Source organism: Mauremys mutica, chromosome 9 (genome assembly GCF_020497125.1).
Source record: "Mauremys mutica isolate MM-2020 ecotype Southern chromosome 9, ASM2049712v1, whole genome shotgun sequence".
Taxonomy (NCBI): Eukaryota; Metazoa; Chordata; order Testudines; family Geoemydidae; genus Mauremys; species Mauremys mutica.
In genome coordinates, this window is record NC_059080.1 from 58,611,664 (window position 1) to 58,626,895 (window position 15,232).

Below are 15,232 nucleotides of genomic sequence, written 5' to 3' on the forward strand. Positions count from 1 at the left end.
GGGAAGTTCCAGGATCTTGTGGCATATAGCGCACACTATTTTGCACCTTCCTCCTGACAGCACATTGGAACTGAGTCAATGTGACAGGGTGCTGGGTAAGGAATGCTTAACCAGCCCCCTGCCACACCAGCCCCAATTAAGGGGAGTAGATTGGAACTGGCTGAATAGGCCTGTGCCTGCCTGGCAATTAGCAACAGCTGCCAGTCTAATTAGCCAGGGGCTATAAAAGGACTGGGAGGAAGGCAGGCAGGGGATGGGGGGAAGAGAAAAGGAGAGGCCAGAGCAGGGCAGGTGGCTCTGGTCTGCTGGTTGTAAAGCCTGGCTGTAAAACTAACCTGTATATAGATAGCAAGGTGGTGGTGGGAAATGGCTAAAAATAAAGTGCACTGGTGATTGCATCAACCTGAGGTGTCCCTGACTGGTTTGTGAGGGCAGCAGGGGCCGAAACAAGAGGGGCCCTGCTGTGCCTCACTACAGTCAGGCTTCCGTTGCCTCTGATGGGCTGGAGCAGAAAGTTGCAGGACTTAAGGTAGACGGGACTTTCCGTGAGGTATCTAGAGATGATGCCAGAGTATGGGTACCCCCTGGTTACACTCCCCGTGTAAGCCCACATTGCTGTTGCCATGTTCACATGGAGGGGCTTCTCCGGCAACGGAGTGGGTGGTGTCATATTGGCTCCTTTTGCCCAACAGTTTTGGGCCTTGTAGCTGATATCGGCTAGTGGGTACTTGTGGTGGTTGCTTGGCAGCTCGGTTGCATGACTAGAATCGTCAGTTGTCAAGGTAGTTTCCATCCTTTTGATAATCATGTCTCTTGTGGCTCGGGGGCATCATTCAGAGGACAGGAGGGCAAGCTTTTTGCAATTCTCATTGGTAATTGGGCTAAGTCAAACAGTATGATTAGATGGGGTCAGTACAGGCATTGCCAGCTCATGTCTAACATTCTGTCATGAGTGTTCTCCCTATGGGATTTTTGCCACAGACACACAAAGGGAGTAGGGACCATAGAAATTAGCACAAAGAACGGAAGTCCTTGGGACTATCTGTGTGAGTAATGGATGAAAATAAACTACATCAACATAAGCTAGGGTGACCAGACAGCAAATGTGAAAAATCGGGACGGGGGTGGGAGGTAATAGGAGCCTATATAAGAAAAAGACCCCAAAATCTGGACTGTCCCTATAAAATTGGGACATCTGGTCACCCTAATATAAGCACTTTTATCCTGGTATGTCCATGCCCACACTCAGGGCCGGATTAAGGCAGGGGCTTTAGGGGCTGCAGCTCAGGGCCCTAGCTCAAGCAGGTCCCGCAAAAGTAAATCACAGGCAGTGATCTCCAACTCCAGGCTGCTAAAAGTCCCGCGGTGCCACAGGGTGCTCAGGCAGGTTGCCTGCATGCAGTGGCCGCATGCCGCTCCCGGAAGCGGCCGGCTGCTAGCATGCCCCTGTGGCCCCTGGTGGGGGGGGGGAGGAGGCAGCTCCATGCACTGCACCTGCACCCAGCACCGTCCCTGCAGCTCCCATTGACTGGTGCTGTCCCCCTCCTCCCAGGGTCGCAGAGACGTAGCAGCCAGCCACTTCTGGGAGCAGCTTGGGGCTATATCAGGTAGGCCAGCAGCCTGCCTGAGCCCTGCTGTGCTGCTGCTCGGGAGCCGCCCGTGGTAAGTGCCTCCCAGCCAGAGCCTGCACCTTGCACCCCCTCTTCCCCCCTGCCCCAGATCAGAAACCCCCCTCCTGCACCCCAATCACCTGCCCCAGCTCCCTCCTTCACCAAACTCCCTCCCAGGAAAAAGACTTGTTTACAGTGGCTCCACAAAATCTAATAGCCCCAGGTCCACAGGAAAGTTAATCCAGCCCTGCCCACACTAGGGGCTTGTGCTGCTTTAACAATATCTGTTTCTGAACGGTTAGCTTTTTATACCACCGCAATTCTAGGTAGACTAGCCCTGAGAGGTTCTGACCTCTATATAAATCCATGGTATGCCCACATCTTGAATACTGCAGATGTGGTTGCCCCATCTCAAAAAAGATATACAGTTGAACCCTATTATGTCGCCGGCCTAGGGGTTTACCAAAAATAGTCCAGATAACCGATGATCGAGATAAACCCCTATCCAGCCCCCCACCCCTGAACTCCCCTGCCCTCTCTCCAACACCCCCTCCCTGCCCCCTTACCGCGGTGCCTGCACGTGGCTGGATCCGGTGAAGCGGGACGGGGACCCGGAGCCGGGCAGCCAAAGAAGCGGGACCCGGTAAGCGGGCCGGGCGGCAGGCGAAGCGGGGACCGGGTAAGCGGGGCCGGGCGGGCGGGGCCGGGCAGGGACCGGGTATGCGGGGCCGGGCGGCGGGGATGGGCAGGGACCGGGTATGCGGGGCCGGGCGGGCGGGCGGGGCCGGGCAGGGACCGGGTATGCCAGGGCGGGCGGCAGCAAAGCGGAGTCGGGTGGGCAGGCGAAGCGGGGACCAGGTATGCGGGGCCGGGCAGGGACCGGGTATGCGGGGCCGGGCGGGCGGGGACGGGCAGGGACCGGGTATGCGGGGCCGGGCGGGTGGGCGGGGACGGGCAGGGACCGGGTATGCGGGGCCGGGCGGGCGGGCGGCGAAGCGAAGCCGGGCGGAGGGGCGGGCGGCAAAGCGGGGACCGGCGAAGCGGAGCCGGGCGGGCAGGCGGCAGGCAAAGCGGGGACCAGGTATGCGGGGCCGGGCAGGGACCGGGTATGCGGGGCCGGGCTGGCAGGGACGGGCAGGGACCGGGTATGCGGGGCCGGGCGGGCGGGGACGGGCAGGGACCGGGTATGCGGGGGCGGGCGGGCGGCTGGGGACGCGGGGAGCGGGCGGCTGGGGAACCGCGCGGCTGGAGAGCCAGGGAGCGGGCGGCTGGGGACGCGGGGAGCCGGGCTCGAGATATTAGGGTTGGGCAAATCGACATAACAGATGAGAAGCCCATAAGATAAAGAGGGAGTTTGGCGGTTCCACTTGTAAAACCTCGAGTTAATAGGATTGGCAAGTTAACCGAGGTCGAGATAAATGGGTTCGACTGTATTGGAATTGAAAAAGGTTCAGAAAAGGGAGACAAAAATGATTAGGGGTATGGAAGAGCTGCCATATTAGGAGAGATTAATAAGATAGGGACTTTTCAGTTTGGGAAAGAAACGACTAAGGGGGGGATATGATAGAGGTCTATAAAATCATGACTGGTGTGCAGAAAGTAAATAAGGAAATTTATTTACTCCTTCTCATAACACACACACTAGGGGTCACCAAATGAAATCAATAGGCAGCAGGTTTAAAACAAAAAAAAAGTCTTTCTTCATACACTGCAATTCTCTTCATACACTCAAAACCTGTGGAACTCTTTGCCAGAAGATGTTGTGAAGGCCAAGATTATAACAGGGTTCAAAAAAGAACTAAGTAAGTTGATGGAGGACAAGTCCATCAATGGCTATTAGCCAGGATGGGCAGGAATGGTGTCCCTAGCCTCTGTTTGCCAGAAGCTGGGAATGGGCGACAGGGGATGGATCACTTGATGATTACCTGTTCTGTTCATTCCCTGTGAAGCACGTGGAATTGGCCACTGATGGAAGACAGGATACTGGTCTAGATGGACCTTTGGTCTGACCCAGTATGGCCGGTCTTATATTCTAAAATCAGCCATATGAATTGGACTGCTGGAATGAGTGCAGGGTTGGAAATCTGGTACTCCTGAGCTGTAATCCTGGCTGTGCCATTGACTTGCTGGGAGGTCTCATGCAAGTCACTTCTCGTCTCTGGAACCATTTCCCCATCTGCAAAACGGGGATAATGCTTAGTACCTGCCTCATGGGTGTTGTGAGGAATAACTTGCTTATATCTGTACAGTGTTTTGAATGTGCAAAGTGCCATATATATGCCATGTGCTCTCCGTTTTTGCAAGTTTTACCCAAATTGGCACACATATTGAACACTATTTCCATATATGTCATGCAGTTTCTAGTAAGGTCTGATGGACAGCACCCCTGTATTCACACCTTTCACACTATTGTCATAATCTTTGTACAAAATATGATTTGTAAGGTATCATTTGAAAACTAATAACTTGCTGGTCAATAGTATCATGGTGAAGTGTAGCAACAGTATATGTAAAGTTATGAAATCCCTCTGTATAATGTTCTTAGCACATGTTCAAAACCACACAGCCTTGCCTAGGCAGAAGGGTCCTGAACGAAGAAATGTGTGTTTACCTCAATTTACATATAAGTAATAAACAGGGTCCTCGAGACCCAAGGGGGTGAGATAGCAGGAGACAAAGCACATTTGCATTTCAGCAAAAACAAGTGAGAAGAAAGAACATGGAGCCTCCTTTGCCACCGAATTCCCTGCCACCTTCTTTACAGTTTGAATAAACTTTGCTTTGAGGGGTAACCCTCAGAAGAATCCACTTCAGAGTTTCACTGAACTATAAGAAAGAGGGACAGAAAACCCCAAGGGATCCCTCTCTCTCTCTCTCTTTCACCTCAGAAGACACAAGAATCAGCCCTTTGACTTTGGGGGAACATCCTGACCTGAGAATTTGGTCAGCGATGCTGCTGGGAACCACCTTGAACCAAGTGTAGCTTGTTAAGTTTTAGCTACTTTGGAAGTATTTTATCTTTATTTTTCTTGTAAACATTGTAAACATGTTTATTTTTCTTGTAAACATTTCTACATTTAATACCTCATACTTGTATTCATTTAAAACCTCTCTTTGTAATTAAATAAACTTGTTTTATTTTTAATCTAAACCAATCCAGTATTGTATTTAAGCTGAACTGTTTGGGTAACTCTCGTTAAAATAGCAAACTGTTGAATATTGACCCTTTACAGGGGCAGTGGGACTTTAATATGTGAACTGTCCAGAAGAGGACTGGACAGTGCAGAACACACATTTTGGGAAAATTCAGGATTGGGAGTGTATTGGGGTCACCCTGCAAGTGGTAACCAAGGCTGTGACTGGAGTATTGCTGACAGGCTGCTGGGGTCAGAGTTGCTGGACCAGGGCTGCAGCTATACACCGACGTTCGAGGTGTGACTTACATGCTGTTTGCAATCATCCCTGGTTGGGAGCTACAACAGCAAAGCATTGTAAGACACACAGGGTTGTGGGGTGGTGACACAACCCCTCTCACTGGCCTGGTTTTAACCCTGGAATGTGACACAAAGTCTGCATACATTACATGGAGGAGTCTGGCTGAAAGCCACCCTGACCTTTGTGAGGTCAGTCTGGATCCCCAAGCTCTCATTCACAGCCTCTCAGTCCAAGGAAGGGTTTGACTCAAGCTCCTGGTGGCAGAAGAAATGCTTAGCTCCGTGGAGATAGATCAAAATAGTTGTGGATGTGGTACTCCTGTTAATTTGTGTTACTTAGCCAAAAGCCTTGATTCTCTCAGCCAAGGCCTTTATTGGCTCTAATAAGGAAGACAGGGGTTTTAACATAACAGACAGATTTTGTAAAACTTTAGAATAATATGTGACTGATGCCAAAAATGGACATAGCTCAAAACCCTGGTCAGAGAAGGAGTCTGCAAAACCATTTTTGTCTCCTACTGACAGGGCCCATCTGGAGTCCCATTATTGTGTGGGGGGGTATTTTGGGGCTCCTGGATGTCATTACTTTAAAAACAAACAATGTTCAAGGAGTCAAGGGACTAATTAGACCCCTGTTAAAACTTGGATTTTAAGAATTTTAAAAAAAGAATAACATTTGGCTATTGTTGTCAGTATTTACTGTGATTTATAATTTATATAAAGGATAAAGCTGCTGCTGTTTTAAGCATAAGTTTCCCAAATTTGGAAAAAAAATTCAAAATGAAAATAGAATTCAATGAAATATTGACAATGTTGCAACACTGCTTTCTATTGTATCTATCACTGCCTTCCCTCCCCTCTCTCCCCCAACCAGCTCGACTCTCCTGGAATCCCTGCTTACCCCCCCTACTGGTGAGCCCAACGCTCTTGGTTGATGGGTCCATCCCATTTTCTGGACCTGGCTGGTCCCAGTGCCAGAAGGAGCCACTAAACAAGGAGCTCATTAGTTGCTCTTGTTTCATATAATGGTGCTTACTCCAGCAATCAGACATAACTAACCCCACCTTAGCAGAAATATCTCTTGACAGTCATCTTAAGTTCACCCCACTACCTGCCCTACTTGCATTCCACGTACCAATACTCCTAACTCCCCAGGGTTAAAGTCTCTCACCAATTACCGCGTGGTTATCACAGTCCCCTTAGCTGTCTTTGCTGGTTTCATATGAAGCACTCCAAACTGTGCTGAGTCCTCCTACACACCTCTGGATACTGGTCTAGTAGAGGGGGGTTCTATCGTAAATGTATGATGTCATAATTAACTCCTAACCATGTCCTCAGATATATTTCAGCTAATGACCAACTGGATGAGTCTCTCTGAGCTCATATTCAAGTAAACCATGTGTTTCTTCCATTATTTGGAAATTTACTGTTTTTCATCTGGTTTCTTAAAAATGAGTTGTTTCTTGTTTCTATCTCCATGGCGGTAAAACTGATGAATTTAGAAATATCTACTTTTGTGTAGTTGAAATGTATAATTAAAGCTTAGGGTAGGGTAATCCTTCATGTATGTTTGTAGATCCTGTGTGTCTGCCCACATTGTATGCTGTCTTTCAAGAGTAGTCTGTCATAACACATATTTACAATCTTCCTCCTTTTGCGACCCCACCCCACTTCTCCCTTCCTCTTCTATAAAAAGCTCTTTTTTTGATGTCTCTGAGGCTTGTGAAATCTCACTAGTAGCACGGGATGGGGATAGGTAGCTGCCTTTTGTCTAATTCCAAACTCACTCGAGGCTAGTAAATTCCAACCTTCATCTCGTATTCAAAGTAGGGTTGCCAACCCTCCAGGATTGGCCTGGAGTCTCCAGGAATTAAAGATTATGTCATGTGGTGAAATCTCCAGGAATACATTCATGCAAAAATTGGTAACCCTAATTCAAAGATGGTTGTGGCTTGTGCTCCACTGTGGAGAGACTGTAGGAAATAGAACAGAAAGGTCAGGTGTGAATTTTCACTAAAATAAGGTGGGGAACAAAATTGAGGCCCTCCATTTCCCCCATTTGCACTCGGGTGACCAATCAGGAATGGTGGACCTGGTAGAGACTGGCAGATTGAGGGCAGTTCTACTGGATAAACAGAGAAATAGCAGGTAGTCATCTTGGTGGCTTAACAAATTGGGACATTACGAAGGCAAATAAGACACTATGGGAAGGTTTTTGGGTGTGAGGTGAATCTGCTGAGCAGACGTAGGTCAGTGCAGGGCAATGCAGTGAATTTGCTGCTCTTTTTTTTTTCTTGCTGCAGTGGAGGCTGATAGGTTGTTGTGGATGGGGAAAAATCCTGTGGCTGCTGGTCACAGCGCCAGGAAGTGTTGCCAACTTAGTGATTGTGCCACTAGATGTAGTGACTTTTTGGTTTCCCTAGCGAGGAGATAAGTGTCAAAATGACCAGTGACAAATCTAGCGACTTTTGATATTTGAAGAAAGAAGTCACCAATTTGTATAGTCACAAAATAATTCACAGTTCAATAGTGTTGTTAAAATCCATTCCAGGCTCTTATTATATTCAGTTGCACACCAAGTCAATATCATTACATCTCCCTTGGGCATGTCATCAGAAGGAAGCACATTCCAGGGCTACTCTCATTCACAATCTCTGAGCCCAAAGAAGGGTTTGACTTGAGCTCCTGATGGCAGCATAAATGCTGATGTAAGCAGAGTCAGGATGAGATCTACCCTGACATCTGGTGGTACATTATGAGGAGTGGGCAAAGGAATTTTAGGAATGTGCATTTGCATTGGTAAACCCACTCCACTTAGCATAACACACAGCAGCCTGGGATGGTTATTTTCACACTGTGGAATCCCCAATTTCTTTGTTATTGGGGCAGGAAGGGAAAAAAAGTGCTGTTACCTTAATTATGTGAATGAGGAACTATGAGACTGCTTTATGACAGAAATGACTCAACCTACATTAAATAGTACTTGCTAGACAAGGGACATGGGTTCCAAAACCCAGTGAAGGGAGAGAGGCTGGGGACTGGTGTGTGTACCTGATGGTATGGGCCCCTTTTGAGGGCCTGGAACACCAATTGCACATCCTCCTCTCTCTACTGTTAAAGAGCAGAGCTAATTTTGAATCCTTTAGGAGTCCATCTGGAGGCTGCTGACCTGAATTCATGTTGGGCCAATGTGGCACTGGGGCTCCTCTACTACAAGTTGAAACCACTAAGAGCTGAAATCACTAAAAGAGCTTAAGCTTACTGAGCTGAGATCACTGAGTGGGGGAGCCTGAAGATCAATCGCTAAGCAGCTGGCTGAGCGGAGCAGTCTGCAGCACGTTGGAGCAGCCCATAGAACAGTGAGCAGTGTGGAGCGATTTGTTGGGACGGCTGATGCGGTTCACGGGTTGGCTGGAGGAGCGGCACAGCTGATGGAGTGGAGCCAGTCGTGGTGAAGGCTGCAGCAGAACTCCACGGAGAAGCAGGGCAGTCGGCCCTGGCCCACGTAAGGTGTCCCTTAACACCCTGTGTGTGCCCCACCCATTTCCACCCAGGCTGGGGGGGTAAAACTTGGCAGATAAACTTTGAACTCTGGGGTGGCACTGACCAGAGACAGAGACTCTTGGGTTGTTGGACTTTGGGGTGATTGGACTTAAGACCCTAAGGGGGAAAGGACATTGCCAAATGTACTTGGAGGTGGGTTTTTTGCTTATGGTTTGTGTATAGTCCTGGTTGTGGTGTCTCTCCAACGTGATGCCGCATTGTTTCCCTCCTTTATTAAAAGGATTTTGCTACACTCGGACTCTGTGCTTGCGAGTGGGGAAGTATTGCCTCCTAGAGGCGCCCGGGGGGGTGGTAGGTAATTGTCCCAGGTCACTGGGTGGGGGCTCGAGCCGGTTTTGCATTGTGTTATTGAAATGGAACCCCTGGATACTGAACCCGGCCCTTGTTGCTGCCAACTCAGAGGGGCAGAAGGGTTACACTTAGAACGTAACTGGGGGCTCAGGCGGGGAGGGGGTGAAAAGCTAAAGCTATTGGGGAGGGGAGGCTGGAAGAGGGGAGGATACAACTGCCCCTAGGGGGAAAAGTTATGATCTTCTGCTCAGTAAAAACCATTAGTGACCAGGGCAGGTACCACTCCCTGGACGAGGGCGATGCAGGAAAAAACATTTGTCAACAGATATTTGAATCTTTGGCCACTGAAATGTTAACTGATCAAAATCCCCATCCAAGGAATGGGAAGCCAGCTTGTCTACCTGGGCGATTCCTTGGGACTCTGCTGAACCTGCCCCCATTACTAGCTTCTGCACTCACCCTGCCTGGGCGAGAGGATGCTCCCCAGCAGCTGAGTTTATTTTGCTAGTTACTGACTGGCTCTGTTGGTGTATCTCAGCTGGTAGGGGGCTGGCAAAGGGTTTCTGGCTGTCCTGGTTACATGGGTCAGGGCTGGTCCCCCCCCCCCCCCCCCGTTTTAACCTGGCATTTGGCTGCCTCTCCAGACCTCTGTTTGTGCCTCTGCTCCCTGGTGGTGCGGCCCAGATTCTCTCAGCCCCTGTGGGAGTGAGCTGTCCCAGGCAGGGTGAACCTGCCTCCGCTGGAGAAGATGTTGCCTTCAGAAAAGGGGCAGTTCGGTCTCTCCAGCCATAGAAAAGGTTATTCTTAGTGTCGATCACATCCCACCAGTGGGTCACCCCTCCCCTAAATCTAGGGCTCAGCTCCCAGCCAGCAAAATCCCCAAACCGCACCTGGGATCACTAGAGGCTTTGCAGCAATCGCTGGCTCTGAATTCTCTGAACTTCACTTCAAATCTCTTTGTCAGCCCGTGTGCGCATTTTGTCTGCCTGGGGCTTCCTGGTTTTGGGAAGAAGGAGGCTGGGAGTGGGGAATGGAACAGCTGGACTCTATGCATTTCTAGACAACTCCAATGACAGCCCTGCCCCGTGTAACCAGGACAGCCAGAACCGGGGTGCCCGAAGGCTCTGGGAGGGGACTGGTGGTTGGAAGTAGCCCACTGATTTGGTGTGTAGAGCATGGGAACATTAATTATTAAGCTGAGTTGTGTGCTCACCAGCAACTGGAGAACCCAGTTCCATGGAACCACTACAGTGTTTATTGCAGCCATGTAGCCCAATGTCTTTCTCGGTTGTGTGTGCAGAGATCACATCACAGCTGCAAAATATGTCCCTCTCCAGACGGGCCTGGTGGAACTGAACCTGGAAAATCCTAAAAAAGGACTCTTTTCCATTGCAAGTAGTGGAGCTAAATGAATGTTCAGGCAGGGCAATGGGTCAAGTCATAGGCAAACAGGGTTTGTATGAGAAGGGGTTGATGCTGCTTGGGAAGTGTGCATTCAGACTAGATGTATTTCTAGTATGGTTGATTAAAAGTTGTCTATACATCACCCAAGACTAAAATTTACCAGTCAGCTTTTTAGCATGTTTTTCTTGTAGCATGGTGTACCTTTCTTATCTTTTGTTTTGGAGTGCTAGGGGCTATGAATGCACAGATCAACCTGTACTAGGACACACTATTCATATATCTTGTCTTTTTGATAGGTTTTGTATTGGCTAATGCCAAATGCTACATTTAGCTTAGCAGAGCATTATGGGATATATACACACTCACACACCTTTGACATAAATGAACAGAATACAAGTCAGTTAACATAACTACCCAACGCTCCTATTTAATATAATGCAGACAATAATAATACAGTGTGCATACCTCTGTGTGTGTGTGTGTAACGTGTGCTGGCCAACAGGCCCAAGGCATCTAAAATTGGGCACCCAAAATCAGTGGCCATTTTTGAAAATTGGGCTGTAAGGAATTAGTCAGTCAAATAGCTGGACTGGTGAACCTTCCCTTGCCAAACAGCTCTGGGTAAAGTCTGGCGGAATATTTTCTGTAGCAAATTCATGTTCTGTTCTGATTCTGAATGTCTGGGTGAGAGAATGCGGACGGTGGACTAGAAGTGACGCTTCTTGGCTTTCAATGTGCATATGTGGTAAGCCCCAACGTGAGAGAGCTGAAAGGGAAAAAAATTCTGTTCCCTTTAAAGAAGGGGGGGAAGAGTTAATTTGCCTATATGCTGCCCCACTTTGCTATCGTGCATTGTTATGTTTCACTGGTAGGAGTTTGTGTTCTACTTTGGAAATGATGTTATATTTATGAAAGAGAAGAAAAATTGTGACAGGTCTGGGGAACGTGAGTCACCTTGAGCCGACAGGTAATGGGCAGTAGGTTGAGAGCCCACTCAGTTTAGTAAGGGGACCATACGGGGCTCTATCCAGGTGTCTTGCATTTCTCTGGGTTTCCTGCTCAGATTCTGAATCTTGGATGCAGCTGGCTTTCATGGTTTGCACCTGGACTAGGCAGTAATGAAATTGACAGGTCCACAGAGTCAGGGGCGGATCTGACTTTGAGGAGCTTTGCTGGAGTGCAGGACACAGATGAAGAAGAGCCATCAGCTGTCATCCACTTCACCATCATTGAGTCTAACAGGACTCAAGTGAGGTTGTAGGTGGTGGAGATTGAGTCTCAACAATCTTGGCAATTAATGACAGACTATAGGGTTGGCCAAACCTCTCATTGTGTTTTGGGTTTGCTAATTTGATTGTATATGGTGTTTTTCCCAGATGAAAGGTATTTGTGTCCTCATATTCCCAAGAGCTTGCACATGGGGAAGAAATATCTGTAAATATAACCAGGGAGTTTAAAGGGAAGTTTCTAAACTTGAGAGTGAATAAGATTTTAGGTGGTGTCCTGAGTCAGTCATTCTGTTTCATAGAGGACCCAAGGAATTGACCTCTGGTTTCCTGAGCCCCAGTTCAGTGCCTTCACAACAAAACCATTCTTCCCCTGAGTTGTCAAGGCAAAGACAAAACAGTACATTGCGATTTTATCACCATCATCAGATTCTATTTCACGTAGCTCCTGCGGCTAAATCATGCAAACCCTCACCTGCAAACGTGTGCTATCATAGGCTAATGTTTGAAAACCAAGTTAATACTTTCTCAGTGTAATCCCCTGCTGAGTATATGCAGTAGAATTGAGATACACATTGCTTTTCCCATGCTTGCCCATAGTAGGGTTTCTCTGCTTACAGAACAATCCTTTTTAATAGTAATGTAATTACCCTTATTCCATGACCCAGAGTCCCCCTTTCATTCATAAAACTCCCTCGAGAGTTTGGCCAGTCTATGCACTCATATGGACTTCAAATCACACCATACTACAGAATAGCATGCAGGAAACCTGCCCAGAGGTCATCCAAGGAGCTTTTTTAAGGCTGCATTTAGCTTGCTTTTATGGATTTTTGTATTTTTCATTGTCTTGTGGGCCCCTGGCAAAGGAGCAGCTAGTCTCTGCATTTGCCTGGGACCAGCTGCTTGCTGCATATGGTAAGGCTGTAGCTGCTGAGTTGTTCACACATTAATATCTCACATGCACACGTACTTGTACACGCACACACAGTATGTATTTTTGGGTATCATCTATCAAAACAGCCAGAGCCATAAAGTTTTGCTCTTTTGATCTTTCCCTTCTGCAGACACTGCCCCTTTGTTTCATTAGAAAGAAAAAAAAATCTGTGGTGGAAGTCCTTGTCCTGGGTGCAATGGTTATATAACATTAACAAATGCATTTCAGCAATGTTCAGGCCATGACACATAGCAGCGCAAACAATTCAAAAGCAAAGACTGACCCTCTGATTTTGACCATTTTCATTGTATTGAAGTAATGCAGCACTCTTTAGATGGCAGGTATGCCACACACACAGTCTCTGTGATACCCAGGTACAGTACAGTGGAAACAAGTTAAGGACAGAATGGGAGGGTTAAAAAGCCAGTCTTTTATGTCCCCCAAACTGATGTGGCTAGACAGTGTTGTGAGAAGTCTTCTCTCATAGATAGTGGTTTGCAAACTTTTTGTTTGTTTTGTTTGTTACTAAGCAGTTCTTGCTGGAGAAGAATATAGGGTCAGAAAGGGGCATGTATCAATACAGCGCTCTCTAAAGAAAGCAGTACACTCCGAGCTGTTCCTGCTCACTAGAAGTCACCCCGGGTAAATTCTCAGAGCCCAGAATTAAATCACCTGTCACCATGTTATTCCTGTAAAGCCTTATATCTTCTGTCCTACCTGCACCTCCACACCCTCCCCCAGCCTCAGAGTATCCAAAGTATTGTCACTCATGTCCTTTCCTTCACCAGATGCCTCTTTCCAGGATGTCACCCACTTCTGCCCAGTTCCTAGTGCTCCTCCTTCCCTGCACCCTCACCTGAGGCCTGATTCAAAGCTCATGGAAACTAATGTCTGTCTCTCTGATTTCAATGGGTTTTGGATCAGGTGCCTAGTTCATGGGTAGAAAATGATTAATCCACCAAACCAACCAAGTCATCTCTCTGCTCCTTGCTAGGAACCTTGTCCCTGGGCCCAGTGAGGAGCTGAGTCCCTTTGCAGGTCAGGACAGTTTCCTACCACCTTATTCCAGGCCTGCACTGTCTGCAAACATGGCCCCTCTTATCACACAAGTTACAGATGAGGGCACTGCAATAGAATCATAGAAATGTAGGGCTAGAAGTTGACCTTGAGAGGTCATCTCATTCATCCCCTGCGCTGAGGCAAGACCAAGTAAACCTAGACCATCCCTGACAGGTGTTTGTTCAACTTGTTCTTAGAAACCTCCAATGATGGGGATTCCACAACCTCCCTTGGAAATCATGCATGCAGCTCATCGTAGAAGCAGCATGTCTGGGGCTCTGACCCGGAGCAGCTGTTTGCCTCTCTGGTTTTTTGGTAGGCTTCACGTGGCACTGCTGCAGGTCCCTGTTATAACCTCTGTCCCTCATGCCCTTGGAGATTTTTTCAAATATTCCGCGATTTCATCTTTTGGAACAGAGTTCGGATAGCACGGATTCGTCTCCCCATAAAGCGATCAGATCCAGTACCTCCCGTTCGGTCCAAGCTGGAGCTGTTTTGTGATTCTGGGACTCCATGGTCACCTGTGCTGATCAGCTCGCTACACTGGCCAAACAGGAAATGAAATTCAAAAGTTAGCTTTTCCTGTCTACCTGGCCTGTCTACCTTTACCTGTCTACCTGAGTTGAACGTGCTGTCCAAAGCGGTCACAATGGAGAACTCTGGGATAGCTTCTGGAGGCCAATACCATCGAATTGCGTCCACACTACCCCAAATTCAGCCCAGCAGGGTTGATTTCAGTGCTAATCCCCTCGTCGGGGAGGAGTACAGAAATCAATTTTAAGAGCCCTTTAAGCAGGGCCGACTCTAGGTTTTTTGCTGCCCCAAGCAAAAAAAATTTTGGCTGCCCCCTGTTCCAGCCCTGGGCTCCTCGCTACAACCCCCTGCTGCCCCAGCCCTGGGCTCTCCCACCCCCACCCACACCCACACCCCCTGCTGCCCCAGCCCTGGGCTCTCCCACCCCCACCCACACCCACACCCCCTGCCGCCCCAGCTCTGGGCTCCGCCCTTCCCCCCTACCATTGCCCCCCCCACACCTCCTGCTGCCCCAGCTTTGGGCTCTCAAACCCCCCACCCTTGGGTCACTGGTAACTCGCCCCCAGGGCAGGTAATTCAGCAGGAATTGTAGATGTGCACAGAACACAGACAGGACTGGTTCTCATATGGTTACAGAGCTGCAGTAAAGTGGAACAATTTTCAGCTTGTGTGATTGGAGGATGTCTGGATGCATATTATAAGACTGTCCTCCATAAATGAGGAAAAGTTGAGGTGCCTTTATTATTCTTTTGTTCCACTCTTTCTTTCTATGGGGAATTTGCCAGTGCAATATCACTGTAGTGTCTTCCTTTTAAACAAACAAACAAACAAACAAAAGGCAATGGTTGTTGAAAATAGCAATCCCAGTCTTAATAACCACTGGGAAGCATTTCTTGCTCAATTTTATCCTTCTTTTTCTACAGCAAGTTACAGTGGATCAGTATATTTGGTTTGGGAGAAATGAAGTAACAGCTGCCCAAACTGAGCTTGAGCATCCTGAATTTTGAGGTGTTCAAATCTGGAGGGCAGGTGCTTGGGCGGGGGCGTGGCTCCATGGGGGAGCACGGCAACATGTGTGCAGCACTGGTCTGAGTGGCACGGTAAGGGGGTTGGGGGGGTTGGAGAAGGGGTAGGGGGTTCCAGGGGGGACAATCAAGGGAAAGGAGCATCAGGGTT